Source organism: Hyla sarda, chromosome 2 (genome assembly GCF_029499605.1).
Source record: "Hyla sarda isolate aHylSar1 chromosome 2, aHylSar1.hap1, whole genome shotgun sequence".
Taxonomy (NCBI): domain Eukaryota; kingdom Metazoa; phylum Chordata; class Amphibia; order Anura; family Hylidae; genus Hyla; species Hyla sarda.
The window spans coordinates 11164705-11177408 of NC_079190.1; the positions used below are offsets into that span (position 1 = coordinate 11164705).

The window sequence follows — 12704 nt, forward strand, 5'->3', positions numbered from 1 at the left end:
TAACCATATGACAGTATTATGTGTGTCTCCATATGACAGTATTATGTGTGTCACCATATGATAATGTATGTCACCATATGTCAGTATTATGTGTGTAACCATATGACAGTATTATGTGTGTCACCATATGACAGTATTATGTGTAACCATATGACAGTATTATGTGTGTCACCATATGTCAGTATTATGTGTGTCACCATATGTCAGTATTGTGTGTGTAACCATATGACAGTATTATGTGTGTCTCCATATGACAGTATTATGTGTGTCACCATATGATAATGTATGTCACCATATGTCAGTAATGCGTCACCATATGAAAGTATTGTGTGTCACCATATGACAGTATTATGTGTCACCATATGACAGTATTATGTGTCACCATATGACAGTATTATGTGTCACCATATGACAGTATTATGTGTGTCACCATAATGACAGTATTATGTGTGTCACCATATGACAGTATTGTGTGTCACCATATGACAGTATTATGTGTCACCATATGTCAGTATTGTGTGTCACCATATGACAGTATTATGTGTGTCACCATATGATAAAGTATATCACCATATGACAGTATTATGTGTCACCATATCACAGTATTATGTGTCACCATATGTCAGTATTGTGTGTCACCATATGTCAGTATTGTGTGTCACCATATGTCAGTATTGTGTGTCACCATATGTCAGTATTGTGTGTCACCATATGACAGTATTATGTGTCACCATATGACAGTATTATGTCACCATATGACAGTATTATGTGTCAACATATGAAAGCATTATGTGTGTCACCATATGATAAAGTATATCACCATATGACAGTATTGTGTCAACATATAATAGTATTATGTGTATCAGCATATGAGAACGTATGTCACCATATGACAGTATTGTGTGTCACCATATGACAGTATTATTTGTCACCATATGACAGTATTATTTCACCATATGTCAGTATTGTGTGTCACCATATGACAGTATTATGTGTGTCAACATATAATAGTATTATGTGTATCAGCATATGAGAACGTATGTCACCATGTGACAGTATTGTGTGTCACCATATGACAGTATTATGTGTCAACATATGACAGCATTATGTGTGTCACCATATGATAAAGTATATCACCATATGACAGTATTATGTGTGTCACCATGTGACAGGATTGTGTGTCACCATATCACAGTATTATGTCTCACCATATAATAGTATTGTGTATCACCATATGATAATGTATGTCACCATATGTCAGTATTGTGTGTCACCATATGTCAGTATTATGTGTCACAATATGACAGCATTATGTGTGTCTACATATAAAAGTGTTATGTGTCACCATATGTCAGCATTATGTGTGTCAACATATAATAGCATTATGTCTTTCAGCATATGACAGTATTATGTGTCACCATATGACAGCATTATGTGTGTCACCATATAATAGTATTGTGTGTCACAATATGATAATGTATGTCACCATATGACATTATTATGGGTGTCATCATATGTCAGTATTGAATGTCACCATATGACAGTATTATGTGTCACCATATGACAGTATTATGTGTGGCAGCATATGATAATGTATGTCCCAAAATGACAGTATTATGTGTGTCACCATATGACAGTATTATGTGTCACCATATGACAGTATTATGTGTCACAATATGACAGTATTATGTGTGTCACCATATGACAGTATTATGTGTCACCATATGACAGTATTATGTGTCACCATATGGTAGTATTATGTGTATCACCATACGATAGTATTCGGTGTTCTTGTAGAAAACTTCTCTCCGTGGTTTCCTTGTCATGTACATTCTTGCCCCTTTCATTCACCCCATGATCTTATTCGGTTTGGCAGCAGCTGCTTGACAGTCAGTGTTTCTCAATGTTTTCCAATTTAGTAAATAATCTTGGCCAGGATCTTTCCTCCCCGTGTGCAGAACAGTTATCAGTGTTTCTTCGTCTGCCACGTCTTAGCCCAAGTCTCCAACATATACTGATAGCTTTATGTAACAGTGCGATGACCTCTATTGTGTTATCTGCTATACATTGTAGTATCATCTGCAAGAATTGATATTTTACTGTGCAATATATTCAATATGTACAAGGAGAAGGAGGCATTAATTTTCTCTTTTTAAATAAAGGCAACCGAAAACTGTGTTAAAGTATATTTAGGAAAATGGTTTGTCCATTTTTTTTCTCTTTTAAATAAAGTTAATTGAAAACCAAGTTATAATAGATTGACGAGAATGGGTTGTCTATCTTGTCTCTTTTAAATAAAGCTAATAAAAAAAATGCACTAAAAATAAGGTGTCCATTTTCTGACTTGAAAAAAATAAATAAAGCTAATTAAAGACTGTGCAAGTATAATGAAGAGAAGGGCCTGTCGTCTTTATTTCTGTTAAATAAAGCTAATTGAAAACCATGTAAAAGATGTATTCCAGTGAAGAGAGTTTTCCATTTTTTTCACTTTTAAATGAAGCTAATTGAAAACTGGACCAAAATATATTTAAAGGGGTACTCTGCTCCTAGACATCTTATTCCCTATCTAAAGTGTAGAGGATAAGATGTCTGATCACCTAGGGACCCCCGCGATCTCCCTGCTGCACCCAGTGTTCGTTAAGAGCGTCTGGTTCAGCGCCGGAGGCTCGTGACGTCAAGGCCACGCCCCCTGAATGCAAGTCTATGGGAGAGGGCCCTCTCATTCGGCACGGAACGAAGTTCGCTCCTGTCTGGGGTGCCGCAGCCGAGAGCATGGGGGTCCCCTTTGGATAGGGGATAACATGTCTAGGGGCGGAGTACCCCTTTATGTGGAATTCCAGTATCAGAAAATTGTATTTCAATAAGGCCAATATAACGTACAATTATAGTGTTGTCACAAATGCTAGAAATAACCCTGACAGGAAGTTGTGTAGTCTCTTTCATTGTCAGTGTGGTGTTGTCTCAGCAGCTCCCCAGCTCCTCCCTCTCTCCTGACAGCAAGTTACGTAGTACTCGCTCTCTGTAGTACTCTAATTGCCAGTGTGCAGTGGTGTCTCCAAGGGGGGGGGGGGGGCAGAGGGGGTCATGGCATCATGCTGTGCACCCCCATGTGCTCCCCAATTGAAAGCTACTTTTGTCAGTGGAACAATAGACTTTTTTATTCTATATAAATCCCTGACACTTCCCGCCTGCAGGGGGCGACAATCTGTGTGGGCGCAGAGTCGGCAGCTCAGTTTTCAGCAGTAATCAGGAGCTCATATAGTGTGTGTGGGGGATGGGGTGCAGGGGGAGAAGAGTCTCTGCTGTTCATATTTAAAGGAGTACTCCACTGCCCCAGTGTCTGGAACATTTAGATCCGAATGCTGGGAACGGGCTGCGGGTGTTGTGACGTCGAACCACGCCCCCTCAATGCAAGTCTATGGGAGGGGGCGTGACGGATGCAAACTCGGCCGCGGCACCCCAGACATCCGGCGCACAGAGCGAACTTTGCTCCGTGGCGGATGACTGGTGATGCAGGGCGGTGGCTCGTGCCGTCACGGCCACGCCCCCTCAATGCAAGTCGCATTGTATTGAGGGGGCGTGGCCGTGATGTAACGAGCATCCAGCGCTGCAACCGATGCTCTAAACGAACGTCGGGTGCAGCAGGGAAATGAGGGGACACTAATCACTGTGACACGGGGTGGGGGAACTAATGACCGATACACAGGGAGAGATGAGGGTTCAATAATTACTGTGATACAGAGACACAAGGGGACACTAATGACTGTGACACAGAAAGATGAGGGGACACTGACTAACACAGATAGAGAGATGAGGAGACACTAACACTTATAAATGTGATGCAGGGAGATATGTAACATTAATGACTGTGACACAGGAAGAGATGAGGGGACAGTAATGACTGTGACACAGGAAGAGATGAGGGGACAGTAATGACTGTGATACAGGAAGAGATGAGGGGACAGTAATGACTGTGACACAGGTAGAGATGGGACACTAATGACTGACAGGGAGAGATGAGGGGACACTAATGTCTGTGACACAGGGAGAGATGAGGGGACACTAATGTCTGTGACACAGGAAGAGATGAGGGGACAGTAATGACTGTGACACAGGAAGAGATGAGGGGACAGTAATGACTGTGACACAGGAAGAGATGAGGGGACAGTAATGACTGTGACACAGGAAGAGATGAGGGGACAGTAATGACTGTGACACAGGAAGAGATGAGGGGACAGTAATGACTGTGACACAGGAAGAGATGAGGGGACAGTAATGACTGTGATACAGGAAGAGATGAGGGGACAGTAATGACTGTGACACAGGTAGAGATGGGACACTAATGACTGACAGGGAGAGATGAGGGGACACTAATGTCTGTGACACAGGGAGAGATGAGGGGACACTAATGTCTGTGACACAGGAAGAGATGAGGGGACAGTAATGACTGTGACACAGGAAGAGATGAGGGGACAGTAATGACTGTGATACAGGAAGAGATGAGGGGACAGTAATGACTGTGACACAGGTAGAGATGGGACACTAATGACTGACAGGGAGAGATGAGGGGACACTAATGTCTGTGACACAGGGATAGATGAGGGGACACTAATGTCTGTGACACAGGAAGAGATGAGGGGACAGTAATGACTGTGACACAGGAAGAGATGAGGGGACAGTAATGACTGTGATACAGGAAGAGATGAGGGGACAGTAATGACTGTGACACAGGTAGAGATGGGACACTAATGACTGACAGGGAGAGATGAGGGGACACTAATGTCTGTGACACAGGGAGCGATGAGGGGACACTAATGTCTGTGACACAGGAAGAGATGAGGGGACAGTAATGACTGTGACACAGGGAGAGATGAGGGGACACTAATGACTGTGACACAGGGAGAGATGAGGGGACACTAATGACTGTGACACAGGGAGAGATGAGGAGACACTAACACTTATAAATGTGATGCAGGGAGATATGTAACATTAATGACTGTGACACAGGAAGAGATGAGGGGACAGTAATGACTGTGACACAGGGAGAGATGAGGGGACACTAATGACTGTGACACAGGGAGAGATGAGGAGACACTAACACTTATAAATGTGATGCAGGGAGATATGTAACATTAATGACTGTGACACAGGAAGAGATGAGGGGACAGTAATGACTGTGACACAGGAAGAGATGAGGGGACACTAATGTCTGTGACACAGGAAGAGATAAGGGGACAGTAATGACTGTGACACAGGTAGAGATGGGACACTAATGACTGACAGGGAGAGATGAGGGGACACTAATGACTGTGACAAAGGGAAAAATGAGGGGACACTAATGACTGTGACACAGGGGGCTGAGGGGACACTAATGACTGACACACAGGGAGACATGAGGGGACACCAATGACTGTGACATGGAAAGATGAGGGGACACTAATGACTGTGACATGGAATGATGAGGGGACACTAATGACTGACACACAGGGAGACATGAGGGGACACCAATGACTGTGACATGGAAAGATGAGGGGACACTAATGACTGTGACATGGAATGATGACTAACACAGACAGAGAGATGAGGGGACACTAATACATGTGACGCAGGGAGATATGTAACATTAATGACTGTGACACAGGATGAGAGGAGGGGACAGTAATGACTGTGACACAGAGAGAGATGAAGGGACAATAATGACTGTGACACGGGGGGGGGGGGGGGGCTAATGACCGACACACAGGGAGACGACAGGGTTCAATAATTACTGTGACATAGGGGAGATGAAGGGACATTAATGACTGACACTCAGGGAAAGATGAGGGGGACAAAAATGACTGTAACACATGAGGGGAGATGAAGGGATACTTATGATCGTGACATATGAGAGAGATGAGGGGACACTAATGACTTTAACACAGGGAGAGATGAAAGTAGAGTAATGACTGAAAGGGGGAGATTAGGGGACCCTAATGACTGTGACACAGGGACAGATGAGGGGAAACTAATAATAAAGGGACACATATTCATACCAAATTAGTGGCGCCATGATGTAATACATTTGGTATTCACTGGTCCCGATTTTAATCATTACACACGGCAACCCAAGCTGTTCTGCAGCAGCCACGCCGCCCTTCCTTCTCTAGTATCAGACACAATATATATATATATATATATATATATATATATATATATACCCCCATCTGATATAAATAAACTGGTGCAGACACTTGGAGCCTGTGGATTGTGTCTCCTCTGCCAGGTTGGGGGCACTATGCCCAAGAAAAGAGATGATGTCTCCTGTGAGCAGCTCAGGCACCTCCCTCGATGGGACGGACGAGCGGCCAGCCTTGTTATATTACACTCCAGTATTACAGTCCAGGCAGCTGTCACTCTCAGGGCTCCAGCACACAAAGGTCAGAGGATCACCAGGGCACCGGAGGACTGCCAGCTACGGGGCGCAGGTCAGGAGCATGCCTATTGTCATGGTGGTTGGGGTGGGGGGTGTTCACCTCTGAGGGGGCCAGAGGGGGGGGTCTATGCTACAGCTTGTATGTATACAATGAATGCATACAGCACCTTTGTTCTCGGCTGCTTTTGTCCTCTCATTTACCTTTCACGATTAACCCTTTTTCTGGCCCCATTCATTGTCATCTTCTGGCACTCCGCAGAAGAACGATCAACGGGGGCGAAGCTATTGTCGTGATCAATACGGCGACCCCCGCATTGAGAATTAAGGGGAATTCAGCTGGTATCCCATTAAGGGGTTAAATGGAACCCCATGAACTTGCAACCTGTGGTCGGACAGCAGTAGCCTCCAAACTGTGGACCTCCAGCTGTTGCCAAACTACAACTCCCAGCATGCCCGGACAGCCGTTGGCTGTCCGGGCATGCTGGGAGTTGTAGTTTGGCAACAGCTGGAGGTGTACGGTATGAAGACCACTGGTCTATAGTGTTAATCGTGAGTCATGGTGACGATACATGTCCCCTGATACCATTGACCAATGAGGTCCCCCATTGTAGGATTCTTTTAAGGATTTTGTGCAAGGGATCGTCAATAAAAACGCAGCTTATTGTGTTGGGAGCAGATGTGCCTGATATCATTGACCAGTCAGGTCCCACATAATGCCAGCCTCAGATGTCCCACAGAGTACCAGCCACCAATGTTTCCTGTAGCTCCCACCATAGATGTCCCCCGATACCATTGAGCAGTAGGGTCCAACATAATGCCAGTCTCAGATGTCCCCTGTAAATCCCACTATAGATGTCCCCCAGATACTATTGACCAGTCAGGTCCCCCATAAAGCCAGCCTCTTTTGTTCCCTGAAGCTCCCACAATAGATGTCACCCGAAACCATTGACCAGTCAGGTCCCCCATAATGCTAATCTCAGATGTTCCCCGAAACAATTGACCAGTCAGGTCCCCCATAATTTTTAGCAACAGATGTTACCTGTAGCTCCCACCATAGATGTCCCCAGATACTATTGACCAATCAGGTCGCCCATTATGCCAGCCTCTGATGTTACCTGTAGATCCCACCATAGATGTCCCCAGATACTATTGACCAGTCAGGTCACCCATAATACCAGCCTCTGATGTTCCCTGTAGCTCCCACCATAGATGTCCCCAGATACTATTGACCAGTCAGGTCTCCCATAATACCAGCCTCAGATATTCCCCGAAGCTCTCACCATAGATGTCCCCAGATACTATTGACCAGTCAGGTCCCCCCTAATGCCAGCCTCTGATGTTCCCTGTAGCTCCCACCATAGATGTCTCCATGATATCACTGACCAGTCAGGTCACCCATAATTTAGCCTCTGATGTTCCTTGTAGCTTCCACCATAGATGTCCCCAAATACTATTGACCAGTCAGGTCCCCCATAATACCAGCCTCTGATGTTCCTTGTAGCTTCCACCATAGATGTCCACAGATACTATTGACCAATCAGGTCGCCCATAATGCCAGCCTCAGATGTTCCCCATAGCTCCCACCATAGATGTCTCCATGATACCACTGACCAGTCAGGTCGCCCTTAATGCCAGGCTCTGATGTTCCTTGTAGCTTCCACCATAGATGTCCCCAAATACTATTGACCAGTCAGGTCACCCATAATGCCAGCCTCTGATGTTCCTTGTAGCTCCCACCATAGATGTCCCCAGATACTATTGACCAGTCAGGTCGTCCATAATGCCAGCCTCTGATGTTCGCCGTAGCTCCCACCATAGATGTCCCCAGATACTATTGACCAGTCAGGTCACCCATAATGCCAGCCTCTGATGTTCCTTGTAGCTCCCACCATAGATGTCCTCAGATACTATTGACCAGTCAGGTCCCCCATAATGCCAGCCTCAGATATTCCCCGTAGCTCCCACCATAGATGTCCCCAGATACTATTGACCAGTCAGGTCCCCCCTAATGCCAGCCTCTGATGTTCCTTGTAGCTTCCACCATAGATGTCCCCAGATACTATTGACCAGTCAGGTCGCCCATAATGCCAGCCTCTGATGTTCCTTGTAGCTTCCACCATAGATGTCCCCAGATACTACTGACCAGTCAGGTCCCCCATAATGCCAGCCTCAGATGTTCCCTATAGCTCCCACCATAGATGTCCCCAGATACTATTGACCAGTCAGGTCCCCCATAATACCAGCCTCTGATGTTCCCCATAGCTCCCACCATAGATGTCTCAATGATACCACTGACCAGTCAGGTCCCCCATAATGCTGGTCTCATATGTTCCCCATAGCTCCCACAATAGATGTCCCCTGAAACCATTGACCAGTCAGGTCCCCCATAATTTTAGCCTCTGATGTTCCCTGTAGCTCCCACTATAGATGTCCCCAGATACTATTGACCAGTCAGGTTTCCCATAATGCCAGTCTCTGATGTTCCCTGTAGCTCCCACCATAGATGTCCCCAGATACTATTGACCAGTCAGGTTTCCCATAATGCCAGTCTCTGATGTTCCCTATAGCTCCCACCATAGATGTCCCCAGATACTATTGACCAGTCAGGTTTCCCATAATACCAGCCTCTGATGTTCCCCGTAGCTCCCACCATAGATGTCTCCAGATACTATTGACCAGTCAGGTCCCCCATAATACCAGCCTCAGATGTTCCCCGTAGCTCCCACCATAGATGTCCCCAGATACTATTGACCAGTCAGGTCTCCCTTAATCTCAGCCTCTGATGTTCCCCGTAGCTCCCACCATAGATGTCTCCATGATATCACTAACCAGTCAGGTCCCCCATAATGCCAGCCTCTGATGTTCCCCGTAGCTCCCACCATAGATGTCTCCATGATACCACTGACCAGTCAGGTCCCACATAATGCTGGTCTCAGATGTTCCCCGTAGCTCCCACAATAGATGTCCCCTGAAACCATTGACCAGTCAGGTCCCCCATAATTTTAGCCTCTGATCCCTGTAGCTCCCACCATAGATGTCCCCAGATACTATTGACCAGTCAGGTCCCCCATAATGCCAGCCTCTGATGTTCCCCGTAGCTCCCACTATAGATGTCCCCAGATACTATTGACCAGTCAGGTTCCCCAATTGTGAACATAATAATAGGAATTCCTCAAGGATTTTCCATGGGGCCGTCTATAGAAATGCAGTTTATTGCAGAGGAAGCTTCTTCTGTATCTGATACGTCTATAGTGAATAATATACATATCCCATCCGTCCAGCACTATGCAACACGCAAACAAACATCATGGAGATTCCCTAGAACTACAATCCAACTAAAAATAGTGAATAAAATGTAAAATAATTATATTAATAAATATGAATAAGCCCCTCCACTAATAAACTTATGAATCAGCCCCCTTTTCCTATTTTTGAAATAAAATAATGTAAACAAAAATAAACATATGTGGTGGGACCGCGCGCGTAAATGTCCAAAATATATAGAAAAATATTCGGGGAGATTTATCAATGTAAAGCAAATGGTATTTCAGTCCTCCAGGCCAGTGGTCTTTAACCTGCGGACCTCCAGATGTTGCAAAACTACAACTCCCAGCATGCCCCGACAGCCAACGGCTGTCGGGGCATGCTGGGAGTTGTAGTTTGCGGAAATTCCTCAGTGTGAACTGAGGAGCAGAAATTCTGTTAAACTCTGTGGGGTTTTTCATTGCTGACTGAATTGGAGAGGAATAAGCGAGCGGAATTACTTGTGGAAATTCCTCTCTTATTCCTCCGTGTGAACATACCCTTAAAGGGGTACTCCGCTGCTCAGCGTTTGGAAAAAAAAACTGCTCTCATGCTGAAGTCGGCGCCGGGAGCTCTTGACGTCATAGCCCCGCCCTTCATGACGTCACGTCCCGCCGCCTCAATGCAAGTCTATGGGAGGGGGCGTGATGGCTTAATTTTCTTTTGGCTTTGCCATAGATTTTCTAGTACAATTAGTGACTTCAATACAAAGTGCAATTTGGTCCGGCACAAAACAAGCACTCTGTAAATACACTGAGGCAAAAAGGGAAAAAAAATAAAAACATCACGTTCCGCCGCCTCAATGCAAGTCTATGGGAGGGGGCGTGATGGCTTAATTTTCTTTTGGCTTTGCCATAGATTTTCTAGTACAATTAGTGACTTCAATACAAAGTACAATTTGGTCCGGCACAAAACAAGCACTCTGTAAATACACTGAGGCAAAAAGGGAAAAAAAATAAAATAAAAATGCCATGTTCCGCTGCCTCAATGCAAGTCTATGGGAGGGGGCGTGACGGCTGTCACGCCCCCTCCCATAGACTTGCATTGAGGCGGCGGGACATGACATCATGAGGGGGCGGGGCTATGACGTCTCGAGCTACCGTCTCCAGCGTTCAGAACAGTTCATTCCTAACGCTGAGCAGTGGAGTACCCCTTTAAGGACACAGAGATTTTTCAATTTATTTTCGCTTTTTTTATTTTTATTTTTCCCTTTTTGCCTCAGTGTATCTACCGAGTGCTTGTTTTGTGCCGGACCAATTGTACTTTGTATTGAAGTCACTAATTGTACTACAAAATCTAAGGCAAAGCCAAAAGAAATTGTGGGGCAAAAATGGAAAAAAAGCAGTTTAATATTTGGGGGGGGGGGGGGGGTGTTCTGTTTCTACGCTGTGCACTTTATGATAGAAATGACACAATGGGGGAGAATTATCGAAACCTGCGATGAGGAAAAGTTGACCAGTTGCCCATAGCAACCGATCAGATCACTTCTTTCATTTTTTAAAAGGCCTGTGAAAAATGAAAGCAGCGATCTGATTGGTTGCTATGGGCAACTCAGCAACTTCTCCTCTGGACAGGTTTTGATAAATCTCCCCCATTGTCTTTATACTGTAGGTCAATATGATTACAGTGATACCCAACCTATATAGGAATTGTTTTATTTTACTACTTTTAAAACGTAATTATTTTAATGCTTAAAATTACCGTATATACTCAAGTATAAGCCGACCCGAATATAAGCCGAGGCCCCTAATTTCACCCTAAAAACCCAGGAAAAGTTATTGACTCGACTATAAGCCTAGGGTGGGAAATACATCATCCCCCCGTCATCATCCAGACCCCCGTCATCATCCAGACCCCCATCATCATCACCCTGTCATCATCCCCCACCATCGGCTGTCCGGGCATGCTGGGAGTTGTAGGTTTGAAACATCTGGAGGTCCGCAGGTTGAAGACCACTGCGGTCTTCGTCATCATCCAGACCCCCCCCCCCCCCCCCCTTTAGTTTTCGACTCACCTCCCCTCGGTGGGAAGTTAGGGTGCGCTGGTCCGGGCCATCTATGCTGCAGGGACCGTCCGGTGGGGAGGGTTAGTCGTTCCGGGCTGTCCATCTTCACCGGGAGGCCCTCTTCTCCGCTCCGGGCCGGCCCCGGACTAGTGACGTTGCCTTGACGATGACGCACAGGGACGTTCATGCGCCGGGACTTCCCTGTGCGTCGTCATCAAGGCAACGTCACTAGTCCGGGGCAGGCCCGGAGCACGGAGAAGAGGGCCTCCCGGTGAAAATGTACAGCCCGGAACGACTAACCCTCCCCACCGGACGGTCCCTGCAGCACAGATGGCCCGGACCAGCTCACCCTTCCTTCCCACCGAGGGGAGGTGAGTAGAAAACTAAACGGGGAGGTCTGGATGATGGCGAAGGCCCGGCAGCGGTCTTCAACCTGCGGACCTCAAGATGTTTCAAAACTACAACTCCTAGCATGCCCGGACAGCCGATGGCTGTCCGGGCATGCTGGGAGTTGTAGTTTTGCACCATCTGGAGGTCCGCAGGTTGAAGGCCACTGAGAAGGGATTGACAGGCAGAGAGTTCACTTGAGTATAAGCCGAGGGGGGCCGTTTTCAGCACGAAAAATCGTGCTGAAAAACTCGGCTTATACTCGAGTATATACGGTATCCTCTTCTGACCCCTATAACTTCGCCTTGGCTTACGACCGCGCTGTTTTGAGAGACAATACCAAAGTCGCGCTTAATAAACTTGTGACCAAAATGAAATTTCGCAGCATTCTCTAAACATTGCTGCAGGTCTTCAGGACATGAATTGTTGAACAAAATGATGCGTAGGTGCACATGTGACAAATCATGCGACAAAGATAAGCAAACAAACCACCTTCTCTCTATATATTTTAATAGTTTAGACAATTTCGCATACGTGATACCAAATATTGTCTATGTTTAGTTTTTTTCTTTAAATGTTTTTTTTTTTTTTTTAAAT

At 45.7% G+C, this 12704-nt stretch overlaps 2 protein-coding genes across 4 annotated transcripts in view; one reads left to right on the forward strand and one right to left on the reverse strand.

Annotated features, from left to right (window-relative positions):
* Positions 1–12704, reverse strand: part of LOC130358228 (uncharacterized) — a 146692-nt gene that overhangs the window by 99586 nt on the left and 34402 nt on the right. The window lies entirely within an intron of this gene.
* The window catches only part of LOC130358226 (glycerophosphodiester phosphodiesterase domain-containing protein 5-like), a 96866-nt gene continuing 90485 nt past the window's right edge, over positions 6324–12704 (forward strand). Inside the window, exon 1 of one of the 2 annotated variants that reach the window (XM_056561145.1) lies at positions 6324–6464. The gene's annotated coding sequence lies outside the window, so the exon portion shown is untranslated. Of the gene's footprint in view, positions 6465–11272; positions 11323–12704 lie in introns of those variants that run through there. The other variant, XM_056561147.1, reaches the window with a different exon arrangement.